The following is an 11,880-nucleotide window of genomic DNA, read 5'->3' as shown; positions in this document are numbered from 1 at the left end:
ACTCTGAGGGCAGGCTCCTCTCTCTTGTAAATATTTACAGCCTCGGAGAGGCAAAGAAGGTAGTTATGAATAAGAGTGGATTCGATGGTCCCTGTCCAGAGACTGTAAATTTGAAAGTCTTTGATTCTGTAGGAAGGGATTGGAGGAGGGAGAAAGACAGATGTCAGCCAGACCCAGAAGCAGACTCCGTGGTGTAGTAGTGTTGTTGTGTGCAGTCGAGTCTGAACTGACCCAAAGCTGACCCTCCAGCAGGTTTTCAGAGACAGTCAATCGCATGAAAGGAGACAGTCCATCCTTTACCCACGGAGTAGCTGGTGGATTTAAGCAACGAGCTTTTGGGATTTCAACACAGCTTCTTAACGCTGCTGATGTTATGTGCAATCGAGTCGCCTGCAATTCATAGCGACCCTATGTACAACAGCCCTAAACCCTGCTCTATCCTGTGCCAATCTCGCTATCTCTGACACACCTACCCCAATTACCCCAGTTATTAAATCAATTCATCTCATTGAGGGTCTTAATTTCCTGTGCTGTCCTTCCTCCCAAGCATGACGTCCCTCTCCAAGGACTGGTCCCTCCTTGCAAGATGTCCAAAGTATGTCAGATGACTCTTCGGAATCCTTACCTCCAAGGAGCAGCCTGGCTTCACCCTCTTCAGAACAAACTTGCCTGTTTTCTTGGCAGTCCATAGTATAGTCAATACTCTTCTCCAACACCACAGCTCAAAGGTATAAATTTTTCCTCTATCTTCCCTAGTCATTGTCTGTCCAGCTTTCTGATGCATAGAAAGTGATTGCAAAGATCATGGTCTGGATCAGGCACCACCTTAGCCTCCAGAATGACATTGTTGCTCTTCAGTACAAGGAAAGTAAAATATTTGGAATCACTCTCCATAGATGAGTAAATGAACACAAGCATCTTTACCTTGATACATATCTACACCCATTATGAAAAAAAAAAAAAAAACGTGTTCCAACAGAGTATGGAAATTATCAAACAAGAAATAGACCAGGTCCCCTAGTGGTAGGAAGCTGCACTGCAATGCTGAAGGCAACCAGTTGGAATTCACCAGTTGCTCCTCAGGAGAAGGATGGACAATCTCCTCCCGTGGGATTTACTGCCTCTGAAAACTCGTTGAAGGGTTAGCTATAAGTTGATTCTGACTCAATAGTAAACAACAACAGCAACATATCATTAATATCGCATGCAAGCAAAATCCTTCTGACAGTTATCTAAAAACGACTGGAAGAGTACATTGACAAAAAACTACCAGAAATATAGGCTGAGGTTAGAAGAGGTGTGGCATTAGGGCGCCATAGCCAATATCAGATAGATCTCAGCAGAAAGCAATGAGTACCTGATGAATGTCTGTGTTTCATTAACTATGCAATGGCATTTGACTCTGTGGATCACAACAAATTGTGTTGAGAAGAATGGGAATCGCATAAAACCTGACTGAGCTCATGCAAAACCTACACTTATATCAGGAAGCAGTCATCAGAACAGAGCAAGGAAACACTACATGGTTCAAAATCAGGAAAGGAGCGCATCAAGGATGTGTCCTGTCTCAAAGTCTTTTCAATCTGTATGCAGAAAAGACCATTCAGGAGGCTGGACTTGATGAGGAGAAATGTGGCATCAGGATTGGAGGAAAACTCATCAACAACCTGCAACATGCAGATGACATAGCCTTGCTTCCTGAAACTGAGGAGGACCTCGAGCACTTGCTGAAGAAGAACAAGGACTGTAGTCTTCAGTATGGATTAAAGCTCAACATCGAGAAAACAAAGATTCTCACCACTGGGTCAATTGAGAGCACCATGATAGATGGAGAAGAGATTGAGATTGTCAACAGCTTTAGATTGCTTCGCTCCACATTCAACACTCTTTTTGTTTATCTTTAATTGTGATTTTACCGAAAGTTTACAGAAAAGTTGAATTTTCATTCAATCATTGTTGCACAATTTTCTCCCTCCCCCTCCCCTAGTCCAATGTACCTTTTATGCTAGACTGTTGTCATACATATAATGTCTAATATACCTTTTAAACAGTTTTTGTCCTTTTTATCTTCCAGTGCAGTGTTCATTATTAATCAACACACTTGGCACCAGTAATCAGGAAATAGAAAGACAAGTTGCATTAGGAAAATCTGCTATCAGGGATCTCTTCAGAGTGCTAAAGAGCAACAGTGTCAGTCTAGGGACTAAGATGTGCCTGATCCAGGTCATGGTCTTTACAATTACTTGCCATGCATCAGAGAGCTGGACAATGACCAAAGATGACAGAAGTAGAACTTTGATGTCTTTGAATGGGGCGCTAGAGAAGAATCTTGAAAAATACCGTGGACTGCCAAGAGAACAAATAATGTCTGTCTTGGAGAGGGTGAAACCAAGCTGCTCCTTGGAGGTAAGGATTTTGAGGCTCCAACTCACATACTTTGGGAATATTGTCAGAAGGGACCAGTCCTTAAAGAAGGGCATCATCGTTGGAAAAGTGGAGGGACAGCACAGCAAAGGGAGACCCTAGATAAGGTGGATTGACACAGTAGCTGGGTTCGTAGGGGTAGGAGTTTCAGAAACAGTAAGATTAACTCAGAATACACCAGGGTTTAGAGCTATTGTGCCTTGGGTCCCTATGAATCACAAGCAACTAGAAGGCACATGGCAATGACAATAACTGGGTAATCCAACACTGCTTCCTGCCCTCTTCCACTCAGTCTTGCATCTTCCCTTCAAACTTCAGCTCCTCTGCTTGCGTGCTGAAACTTCCAGTGTCGGTCAGCTTCACAGAGCTGGTTCTCTGCATTCCTTTGTCACAATCAATCTGAGGGCCAGCTCTATCCACCACTCTGGTCCCTAGACAATGACTAACTTATTCCCTCTGGCCTAATCCCTACCCTATCCCACCCCTAGATTTCTCTCCGCATACTTATACAACCCTTTTCCTCCTCTTGCTAGGTCGAAAAGAGTATTGACTGCTGTGGTGGTGCATAGATTGTCATGTCTTCAATAAACCTGTTTGTCCACATTGCTGTTTTTGTTGTTGTACTGTATCGTCATGTGACAACAACTCATAGTCACTCTGTGAATAAGCTCTGAACCTTGCCTTGTCCTGAGCCAACCTCACTATCTCCGACACACATGAAGTTCCATCAGTCTGTCTCATCTTGGTCTAACCTCTCTACCCTTCTAAGCATGATGTCCTTCTCCAAGGACTCAGACCTCTTGACAACATGCCCAAAGTATGTGAGTTGGGATTTCAAAATCCTTGCCTCCAAGGAACAACTGGTTTCACCTTCTCTAGGACAGACCTGTTTGTTGATTCTTTTAGTCTTTCCTATTTCCCAGGACCCTCAAACTGACCCAGACAAAGACTACCATATAAAGTTTAACATAGGAGAGATATCTATTACCAAGACACATGTGGGTGAATCTGCTTCCAAATTGCCATGAGAAATACGGCTGTGCTCTAAACATCCCAAGAGCTTTGATTCTTTCTCATCTTTCTATTTACTTCTGCCCTCTACTGATCCACTTTTCTTATCTCATTCATTATCTGTAGCTATGTCTGTGACTCATTATCACCTGCACATACTTGATTCCTTCCTTCTTGGTTTTTGTGCACATTCTCTCTCTCCCTCCCTTCTTCCGTTCACTTAATTTCTACCTTCAGGGTGCACCACTCTTCCCACTTGCTATTTTCTTAACTCTTCTTATTCTACCATCATTGATAAATTTATCCTTTCTTATTTTCCTCCTCTGGCCCCTCTTCAGCCTCAGAGTTCTTTCCTTCCCCCCACTTCCTTCAACACTTTCTTCATCCTCCCTACCCCTCAGCTCAAACTACTGCCTCTCAGGAGCCCAGTCAGCATTTTCCCATTTAATTCTGCCTAGATATAAGGTTTTATGAAAAGTCAGCTCCACCATCCATTGTCATTTGGAAACACTCATGGACTCTACAGACACCATGGGTCTCTAGAAGCGTAACATAGTGTTGACTCTCCAGAGGGATTACATAATGATGCTTTAGTGTCACAGGGAACCTTTTACTTGTTGGTCAAAAGGTATTTATCATATTATTTTGAGGGGAGGTGTCATATGTCATTTTTCAGTTGATCACTACTTAGAAATCATCCACATAGACTTAAACAATTTTCCATAGACTCAAAAGGTGTCAATCACCACAGTTCCTCCCAGCTCACTTTGGCACTGGCCTTTACTTGCCAAAAGCTACTTTGATACTGTAGTTATTTAGGCACTTAACTTATAGCTGAAAGATCAGTGATTCAAATGTACCACTTTTTCTACAGTAAATGTTCTACAGATGTTGTAGTCTGCTTCCATGGAGATTTCCAGCCTTGGAAATCATACTGGCAGTTCTATGAGTTAAAATCAATTTGATGGAAATGGAGTTCTTTGGAGATTATCTTCCAAGTTCAGTCCCTAAAACATCAATTACTCTTTGTTTGTAGAGGACGCCCAAACTAGGATCAGCAGGCTAAACTGAGCTTGAGACCCGCATTGTCTTTCTGTTGGATATCTCCACTTGGATGCTCTTCAGAAATCTTAAACTCAACCCTGCCCTAAACTAAAACCTTTCTCCCTCCATTCCACTTCACAAGTTTGCTTGTAGACTCTTAGAAGCCTGTAGATTATAGGACATTATCTAGCATGTTTGTATAGATGGAAGGTCAACGAAGGAGAAGGAGACGAAGACTCTCAGCTAGATGAATTGACCTGATAACTTTACCAAAGGGCTCAAGTATGTCAAAGTTGATGAGAATAGCACAAGATAGGACAAAGTTCAGGCCATAGGGTCACTATCAGTAGTAATCAACTTGACAGCACCTACTTACAACATAATGTATCAGAAGAACATGCAGTGAGACCCTTGAAAAGCAGCTCATGGAATGACTTTGGCTTTGACGAAATTTCTTGTTTCCCACTGCTGATGTAGGGAGCTCTGGTGACAATCTGTAGGAAGTTGCACCATTAACTCACAGGTAATGCTTCTCTGATGTTTTGAATACATCAGTGGCCCCTTGAGAGAAATATGGGCAATCTCCTTTTGTATAATTTACAAACTCATAGCTGGAGAGTCAGCTGATCCACCAGATGCTCTGCTGGAGAAGGAGGGGACAATCTCCTCCTGTACCAGTCACATCTGATTTGACGGTACACGTAAAAATAATACAATAAAAAAAAAATTGAAAAAAAAAATGTATTTTCTCAGAATGAGTCAATGACATCAGTAGGGCTCTCTTTCTGTAAATTCTGTCTCAATCAGGTGTGATTCATTTTTGTTGGAATATCAGTCTGCATCTGGTCTCCCTGCCCTTTGGATTTTCACTGGGGAATAAGCAGAAGATCATTCATCCTACTTTTATAGCCTCTAGCATTTCTTCACATTCCTTTAATGCATGTGATGTATCTTCATACAGCATTTGTCTTCCCCTGTGAGTTTCTGTACGTCTACTTTGTTCTTTTTATAAGACACCACTCAGAAGGGATAGGTTTAGGAAAACACTACTCTGGTATCTTGATGCAATAAAAAGAAAAGCTCTAATTTCAGATGATATCATATTTACAACACAGCTTAGAACTTCAGTATAACTTTCAGGGACATACAAGACAGTTCTTAGCAATTTCTTTATGTTCCCCCACCACCACCACTATAGTGTGAATCGGTTAGCTCTTTCTACCTAACAAACCAACATAAAAGTCATTGGTTTCACAAACCTATAGTTTATGGACTGCTAGGAAAAGAAACAATTTCATTCCGGAGAGGATGAAACCAGGCTGCTTCTTGTACAAGGGCAAGAATTTTGAAGCTCCATTTGACAAACTTTGGCCACGAAAGGACCAGTCCTTGGAGAAGGACATAATGCTTTGGAGGTTGGAGGGACAGCACAAGAAAGAAAGACCCTGGATGAGATAGATTGACTTAGTGACTGGGGTAATGGGGTGCAGGTGTGTCAGAGACAATGCGGTTGCTTCAAGATAGAGCAGGGTTCAGGGCTGTTGTGCACAGGTCTCAATGGAACATAACAACAACAACAATGTAAGTTACTGCCACTTCAACATCAAACTGTGAGCTTTTGGTTCAGTTTACCTCATTACCATAACAACTCATTTCATGTAACAAGAAATAAGTTGTTACGAGACAATGACGACTATATTGCAAGACTGCTGTCCATATAGTTGATCTTCTTCTCAAAGTTTATTGTCATCTTCTTAAAAATATAACAATCACCTATTGTTGTTGTTGATTATCTTCAAGTCGAGCATGACTCATAGTGACCCTATGAACAAAAGGCCTGAAGCCTTTCTATAACGATCGACATTTATCAAACTTCATTGAGTTTACAAAGGCATGTTGTTTAGGAAGTGTATGCCACTCCTGCTTCCAAAATTAGTGGTGGCAAAGTCTTTGGGGACTGCTGACATCTTTATACCAAGAGCAATGCTCTCTCCAGAGCTCAGCATTAATAGCTATAGGGAACACCAACTTTATATAAGTCCTATGTTCTAAATAAGGTGGATCAGTTGTATAGTTGGTAAGGAATAAATTGGTAAGGAGTTACACTATCCATTTATTTCATCTTCTTCTCAAAATTCATTATCATCTTTTAAATATGCAGCTATTTACATTGTTATCAAAATATAACTACAAAAAAGATGTCAAAGGTCAATTTGACAAGATACCAACTGACATGTTCCAATAATAGATGCAGCTTTGAATGTACTCATCAGTCTGTACCAGGAAATTTGGAAGACCTGGTCAATAAACATGAAGAGATTTATATTTGTTCCCATTACCAAGAAAGATGATCCAACAGAATGTGGAAATTATCAAACATTATCATTAATATTGCATGCAAGCATTTATTACTAAAGATCATCCAAAAATGGCTAGGATAGAATATTGACAGGAAACTGCCAGAAATTCAAACAGGGTTTAGAAGAGGCCCTGACACCAGGAATATCATTGCTGATGTCAGATGGATCTTGGCTGCAAGAAGAGAATACCAGATGAATGTCTATTTGTGTTTTATTGACTATGCAAAGGCATTTGACTGTGTGGATCATAACAAACTATGGCTAACATGGAAAAGAATAGGAATTCCAGAACACCTAATTATGCTTATACAAAATCTATACCTAGATCAGGAAGCTGTTGTATGAATAAAGAAAAGGAATACTGCATGGTTTTAAATCAAGCAAGTGTGTCAGGGCTGTATCCTTTCTAAATACCTATTCAGTCTGTATGCTGAACAAATATCATTCCAGAAGCTAGACATTATGGAGTGTGGCATCAGGATTGGATCAAGACTCAGAAACAACCTACTGTATGCAGATGGCATAGGTATTTGCCACAGAGAATCAAGGACTGCAACCTTCAGTATAGATTACTTCCCCAAACCAAGAAAACAAAAATCCTCACTACTGGACCGATAGGCAACATCATGATAGATGATTGAAAGATTGAAATTGTCGATGATTTTGTCTTGCTTGGTCAATACCCTTGGTATCAACAGTCAGGAGATTGAGGGACTTAGAACACTTTAAAAGTTTGTCAAGATCTTTCCAGAATTCTGGAAAAATATCAATTTAGTGACTAAGTTATGTCTAATTTAAGGTACAGTCTTTCCAATCACTTATTAGGTATCTGAGAGCTAGACAATGAATAAGGATAAAAAGAGAACAGTTCATGCCTTTCAGACATGGTGTTCGAGAACAGTGCTCAATATCCCATGGACTGCCAACAGAACAAATAAATATGCCCTCAAGAAAGTGCAACAAGAATGTTCCTTAGAGGCAAAGATGTTAAAGTTTCATCTCACATACTTTGGGCATGTAGCTAGGAGAGGTTATTCCTTGGGAAAGGACATCATGCTTGAAAAGATGAGAGCCAGCAAAGGATAGAAAAATCTTTAAAGAGATAGGTTGGTGCGAAGTCTGTGGCAATGAGATCAGATGTGCAGAGGATGATAAGGATAGTGCAGGATGGGATAGGGTTCAAATCTGTTGTTCATAGGAGCCCTATGAATCATATTTGACTGAGGGAATTTAACCACATGTTCCAAATAAGGAGTCTTGTTAGTACAGTGGGAGATATGTCAGGCCATAAACCATATGATTGCCCCTTCAAATACACAGACTCATCTCAGGACAAAAATGGATAATCTCTTCTAATCAATATTAATTTACAGCTTCAGAAATCTGATGGAGGGTCATTATGTGACAAGAACATGACAAGATGTGTCAAATAAAGGAAAAATTACGAATTTCATATTTAATTTTCAATGTTTTGGATTCATCAACTGTTTTTCCACTTATCATGTGATTTCATTTTTGTAATAGTCATCCAAAAAACTAACTCCCAGCATTCAGTGATTGCAGCTCATGGCTATGTAAATCATTAATGAAGCGGACTGATTATCTTTCTTTTCCGGAGAAGGTGATGGAGTCAAACTCCACAGGAAATTTCTAAATAACACTCCTCTGTCCTCAATTTCCTCAAATTTGGAAGACAACCACATGGCCAGCTACTGGAAGACCTTCATAATTATTGCTATTAAAAAAAAAACCCAACAAAATGTGAAAATTATTGAACAATATTAATATCACACTCAAGTAAAATCTTATTGAAGATTATTTTAATATATCTGAAATAGCACATAGAAATGGAACAGTTAGAAATTTAAGCTGGGTTAAGAAGAGGTCATGGTGAGAGGGATATCATTGTTGATGTCTGATGGATCTTGGTTGAAAGCAGGAAATACCAGAAAGATATTTACTTGTTTTTTATTAGCCATGCAAAGGCATTTGACTGTATGGACAATAATAAATTATGAGTAACATTGAGAAGAACGGAAATTGCAGAAAAATTAATTGTATTTATGCAAAATTTGCATAAGCTAGGAAACTGTTGTCTGAACAGAATAAGGGAACACTGCAATGTTTAAAATCAGGAAACGTGTATAAGATTTGTATCCTTTTCCCATACCTAGTTCAACTGAAAACATTAAAAAAAAAAGCACAAGAAAACATTTTATTGGGGCAATTTCTCATTCGACCTTTCTAACAACAATTACATCCACAAAGTTGTTTCTTCCTCATGGTATTTTTTTTACTAGCCTCATTTCTATAATTCTGATTCTAATTTTTATGACAATCTGTTCATACAATTATTGCTAGCCTTCTCTGTACAGCTGATAAAGCAAAAATTTATAATACTATATTGCATTATCATTAGATGTGGTAGAAGTATAGTCTTAAATTATGTGGAGGGAAGCCTTTCACACAATACCATCTCTTCTCAACAAGCTTGAATCCACCAAATACTCCCATGATATAGAGATAGCCTGTCTAAATCTTCATTTTATAAAATTAATTTTAATGAAAGTTTACAGAGACTTAGTGTTTCCAATCATTCATTGTTGCACTTTTCTTCCTATCCACCCCCTCACCCTCATTTCACTCTTCTCCTTGAAAAGAAAGGAAACTCTTTCAATGTTGTTATGCAATCCTTCCCCCCGCCCAAATCCACTCCACAGTGCAGCCTTCACTCTGGACTTCTGTAATGACAAGAATACCCTTTCATATATCCTTTTAAAAAAGCTCTCTCCCTCATGTGTTTCAATGCAATATATATCATTCCTCCCCTCCTTTTCTGTCTTCTCTCAACCTTGATGTCAGTCCCGTTTTATAACAGTGGCCCTATGGAATATTTGTCCTTTTGTGACTGAGATATTTCACTCAGCATAATGTCCTCCAGGGTCATCCATTTTGCATGATATTTCATGAGTTCCTTGTTTTTCAATGATGTTGAGCAAAACATTTAAGAAGTTGGACTATAATAAAAAGAATTTAGCATCAGGATCACAGGAAGACATCAACAACCTACATTCTGAAGATAACACAACCATGTTAGCAAAAAATGAATTAGACTTGAAACACTTAACTGAAAAAGATCAAGGAGCACAGCCTTCAATATGAAATTTCATCTTGACATCAAGAAAACAAAAATCCTCACAAATGGAGCAATAAACAACACCATGATAGATGGAGTTGCAAAGGATTTTACTTTATACTTAGGTACACAATCAACACTTAAATGAAAGTAGAAGTAAAAAAAACAAAAAACTTATTGCATTACAAATGTCTGGTTCCCAAGATCTTTTAAAGAACTAAAAATCAAGGATATAATTTTATAGATTAAAATGAGCCTGACCCAAGCCATAACATTTTCAAGTGCTTTGTATATATCTGAAAATTGGAAATTAAGTAAGGGTGACTGGAGAAGCACGTTTGAATAGTGGTGCTAGCATAGAGTATTGAATAGCCCATGGACTTCAGAGACCAAAGAACTCTGTCTTGCACAAAATGCAGGCAGGGTGTTTCTTAGAGGCAAGGATGGTGAAATTTTACCTCACATAGTTTGGACATGTCCTCAGGAGGGGCCAGCCCCAGGAAAAAGATATCTTACTGTGAAAGATAGAGTTAAGGAAAAAGAGAAGACTTCTCTTGACAACATGCCCAAAATAGGTGAGGTGAAATTTCACCATCCTTGCCTCTAAAGAATAACCGCCTACTCTTCCTCCAGGACAGAGTTCTTGTTCTTGCTCCTGTAAAACAACTACTGTAAATTAATATGACAGCTATAAAGAAGAGAAATTTTTCTGAGTCCTAAAGGCTAAAAATTGGTGTCTTGACTGTATAAATTTCTTAGTTGTCATTAGCAGTAGGCATTCTCTGGGTCTTAGAGATCCTCAAAGGGTATCCATCTTTCCCATTACACGCAAATCTCTGTAAAGTATCTGCTTTTTTTTTTAATCATTCAGATAAAAATGAGATACAGAGCCCATCTTACACTGGTTTAGGCTCTTTACTGTAACAAAGAAAATCTTGATTTCAAGTAAGATTACACTCACAGGGTGCAGGCATAAAGATTCTGACATTGAAGAAACAAATGTGGAGATATATAACAGCAGAGATAGTACAATTTAATTACGTCAATCTTTTTGGTGAGAAAGAATAATGAATGGGGGAAGAAGGAAATCAAGGTGAGAGAGTGGGAGGGAGGGAAAAGGGAAGGAATAAAAAGAGATCATTTGATCAATTAAATAAGATTTTATAAATGTACAAATCAGAGAGTAAGATTTGACAAAACAGAAAATTTATAGTGGGAACAGAGCACTTGGTATCTATGCAGATTATGGATAGGTTAAGTATGAAAGATGTTATTAAATAATATTAGATCTCTCAGAAGAAAGTAGTTATAAAATCTAAGGATTGGTTTTAAATTTCCTTTGTATAGCTGAAAATGTTACTGTTGTTGCTTGTAGTTGTTTTCTGCATCCAAATCCATTACAACAATGAAAAGTTTCTTTTGCCTAATTGAAAGGTTTTAAAGAAATATTACTCTTGAATTATTCATCTGTTAAGAGTAGCTTCACCAAGAGAAAATCTGAGTTAATTTTTTGTTACTTGCATCCAAACGTCCCTAAATAATATAGTGGTCTCCTTCAGAAACAGCTGCTCAAGTGTTCACTTTGCAAACATTATTCAACTTTAAGGCTTCCAACTTTTTTTTTATTAAATTTTATTAACTTTAATGAACATTTACAGAGATTTTGGGTTTCCATTCATTCATTGTTGCACTATTTTCTCTACCCTTCCCTTTCGTTCCTCTTTTTCTCCCACTTGAAAGTCTGTTTTAATTGTCCCATTGCCACAGTGCTTGTCAAAGCCAGTTCTGATTAATCTCCTTTGTCAGTGTATCCTTTCCCATTCTGTATCACTCCTCCCTGAGAGAGACTTCACCCTGAGTCATAAGGAAAAGGGGATGGCGTATTCTCTTAGCTACTTCCTGCTG

The sequence above is a fragment of the Elephantulus edwardii genome, unplaced genomic scaffold (genome assembly GCF_000299155.1).
Source record: "Elephantulus edwardii isolate Elephantulus edwardi_28Jun2011 unplaced genomic scaffold, EleEdw1.0 scaffold00309, whole genome shotgun sequence".
In the NCBI taxonomy this organism is placed as follows: domain Eukaryota; kingdom Metazoa; phylum Chordata; class Mammalia; order Macroscelidea; family Macroscelididae; genus Elephantulus; species Elephantulus edwardii.
This window is presented reverse-complemented; position numbering follows the sequence as displayed.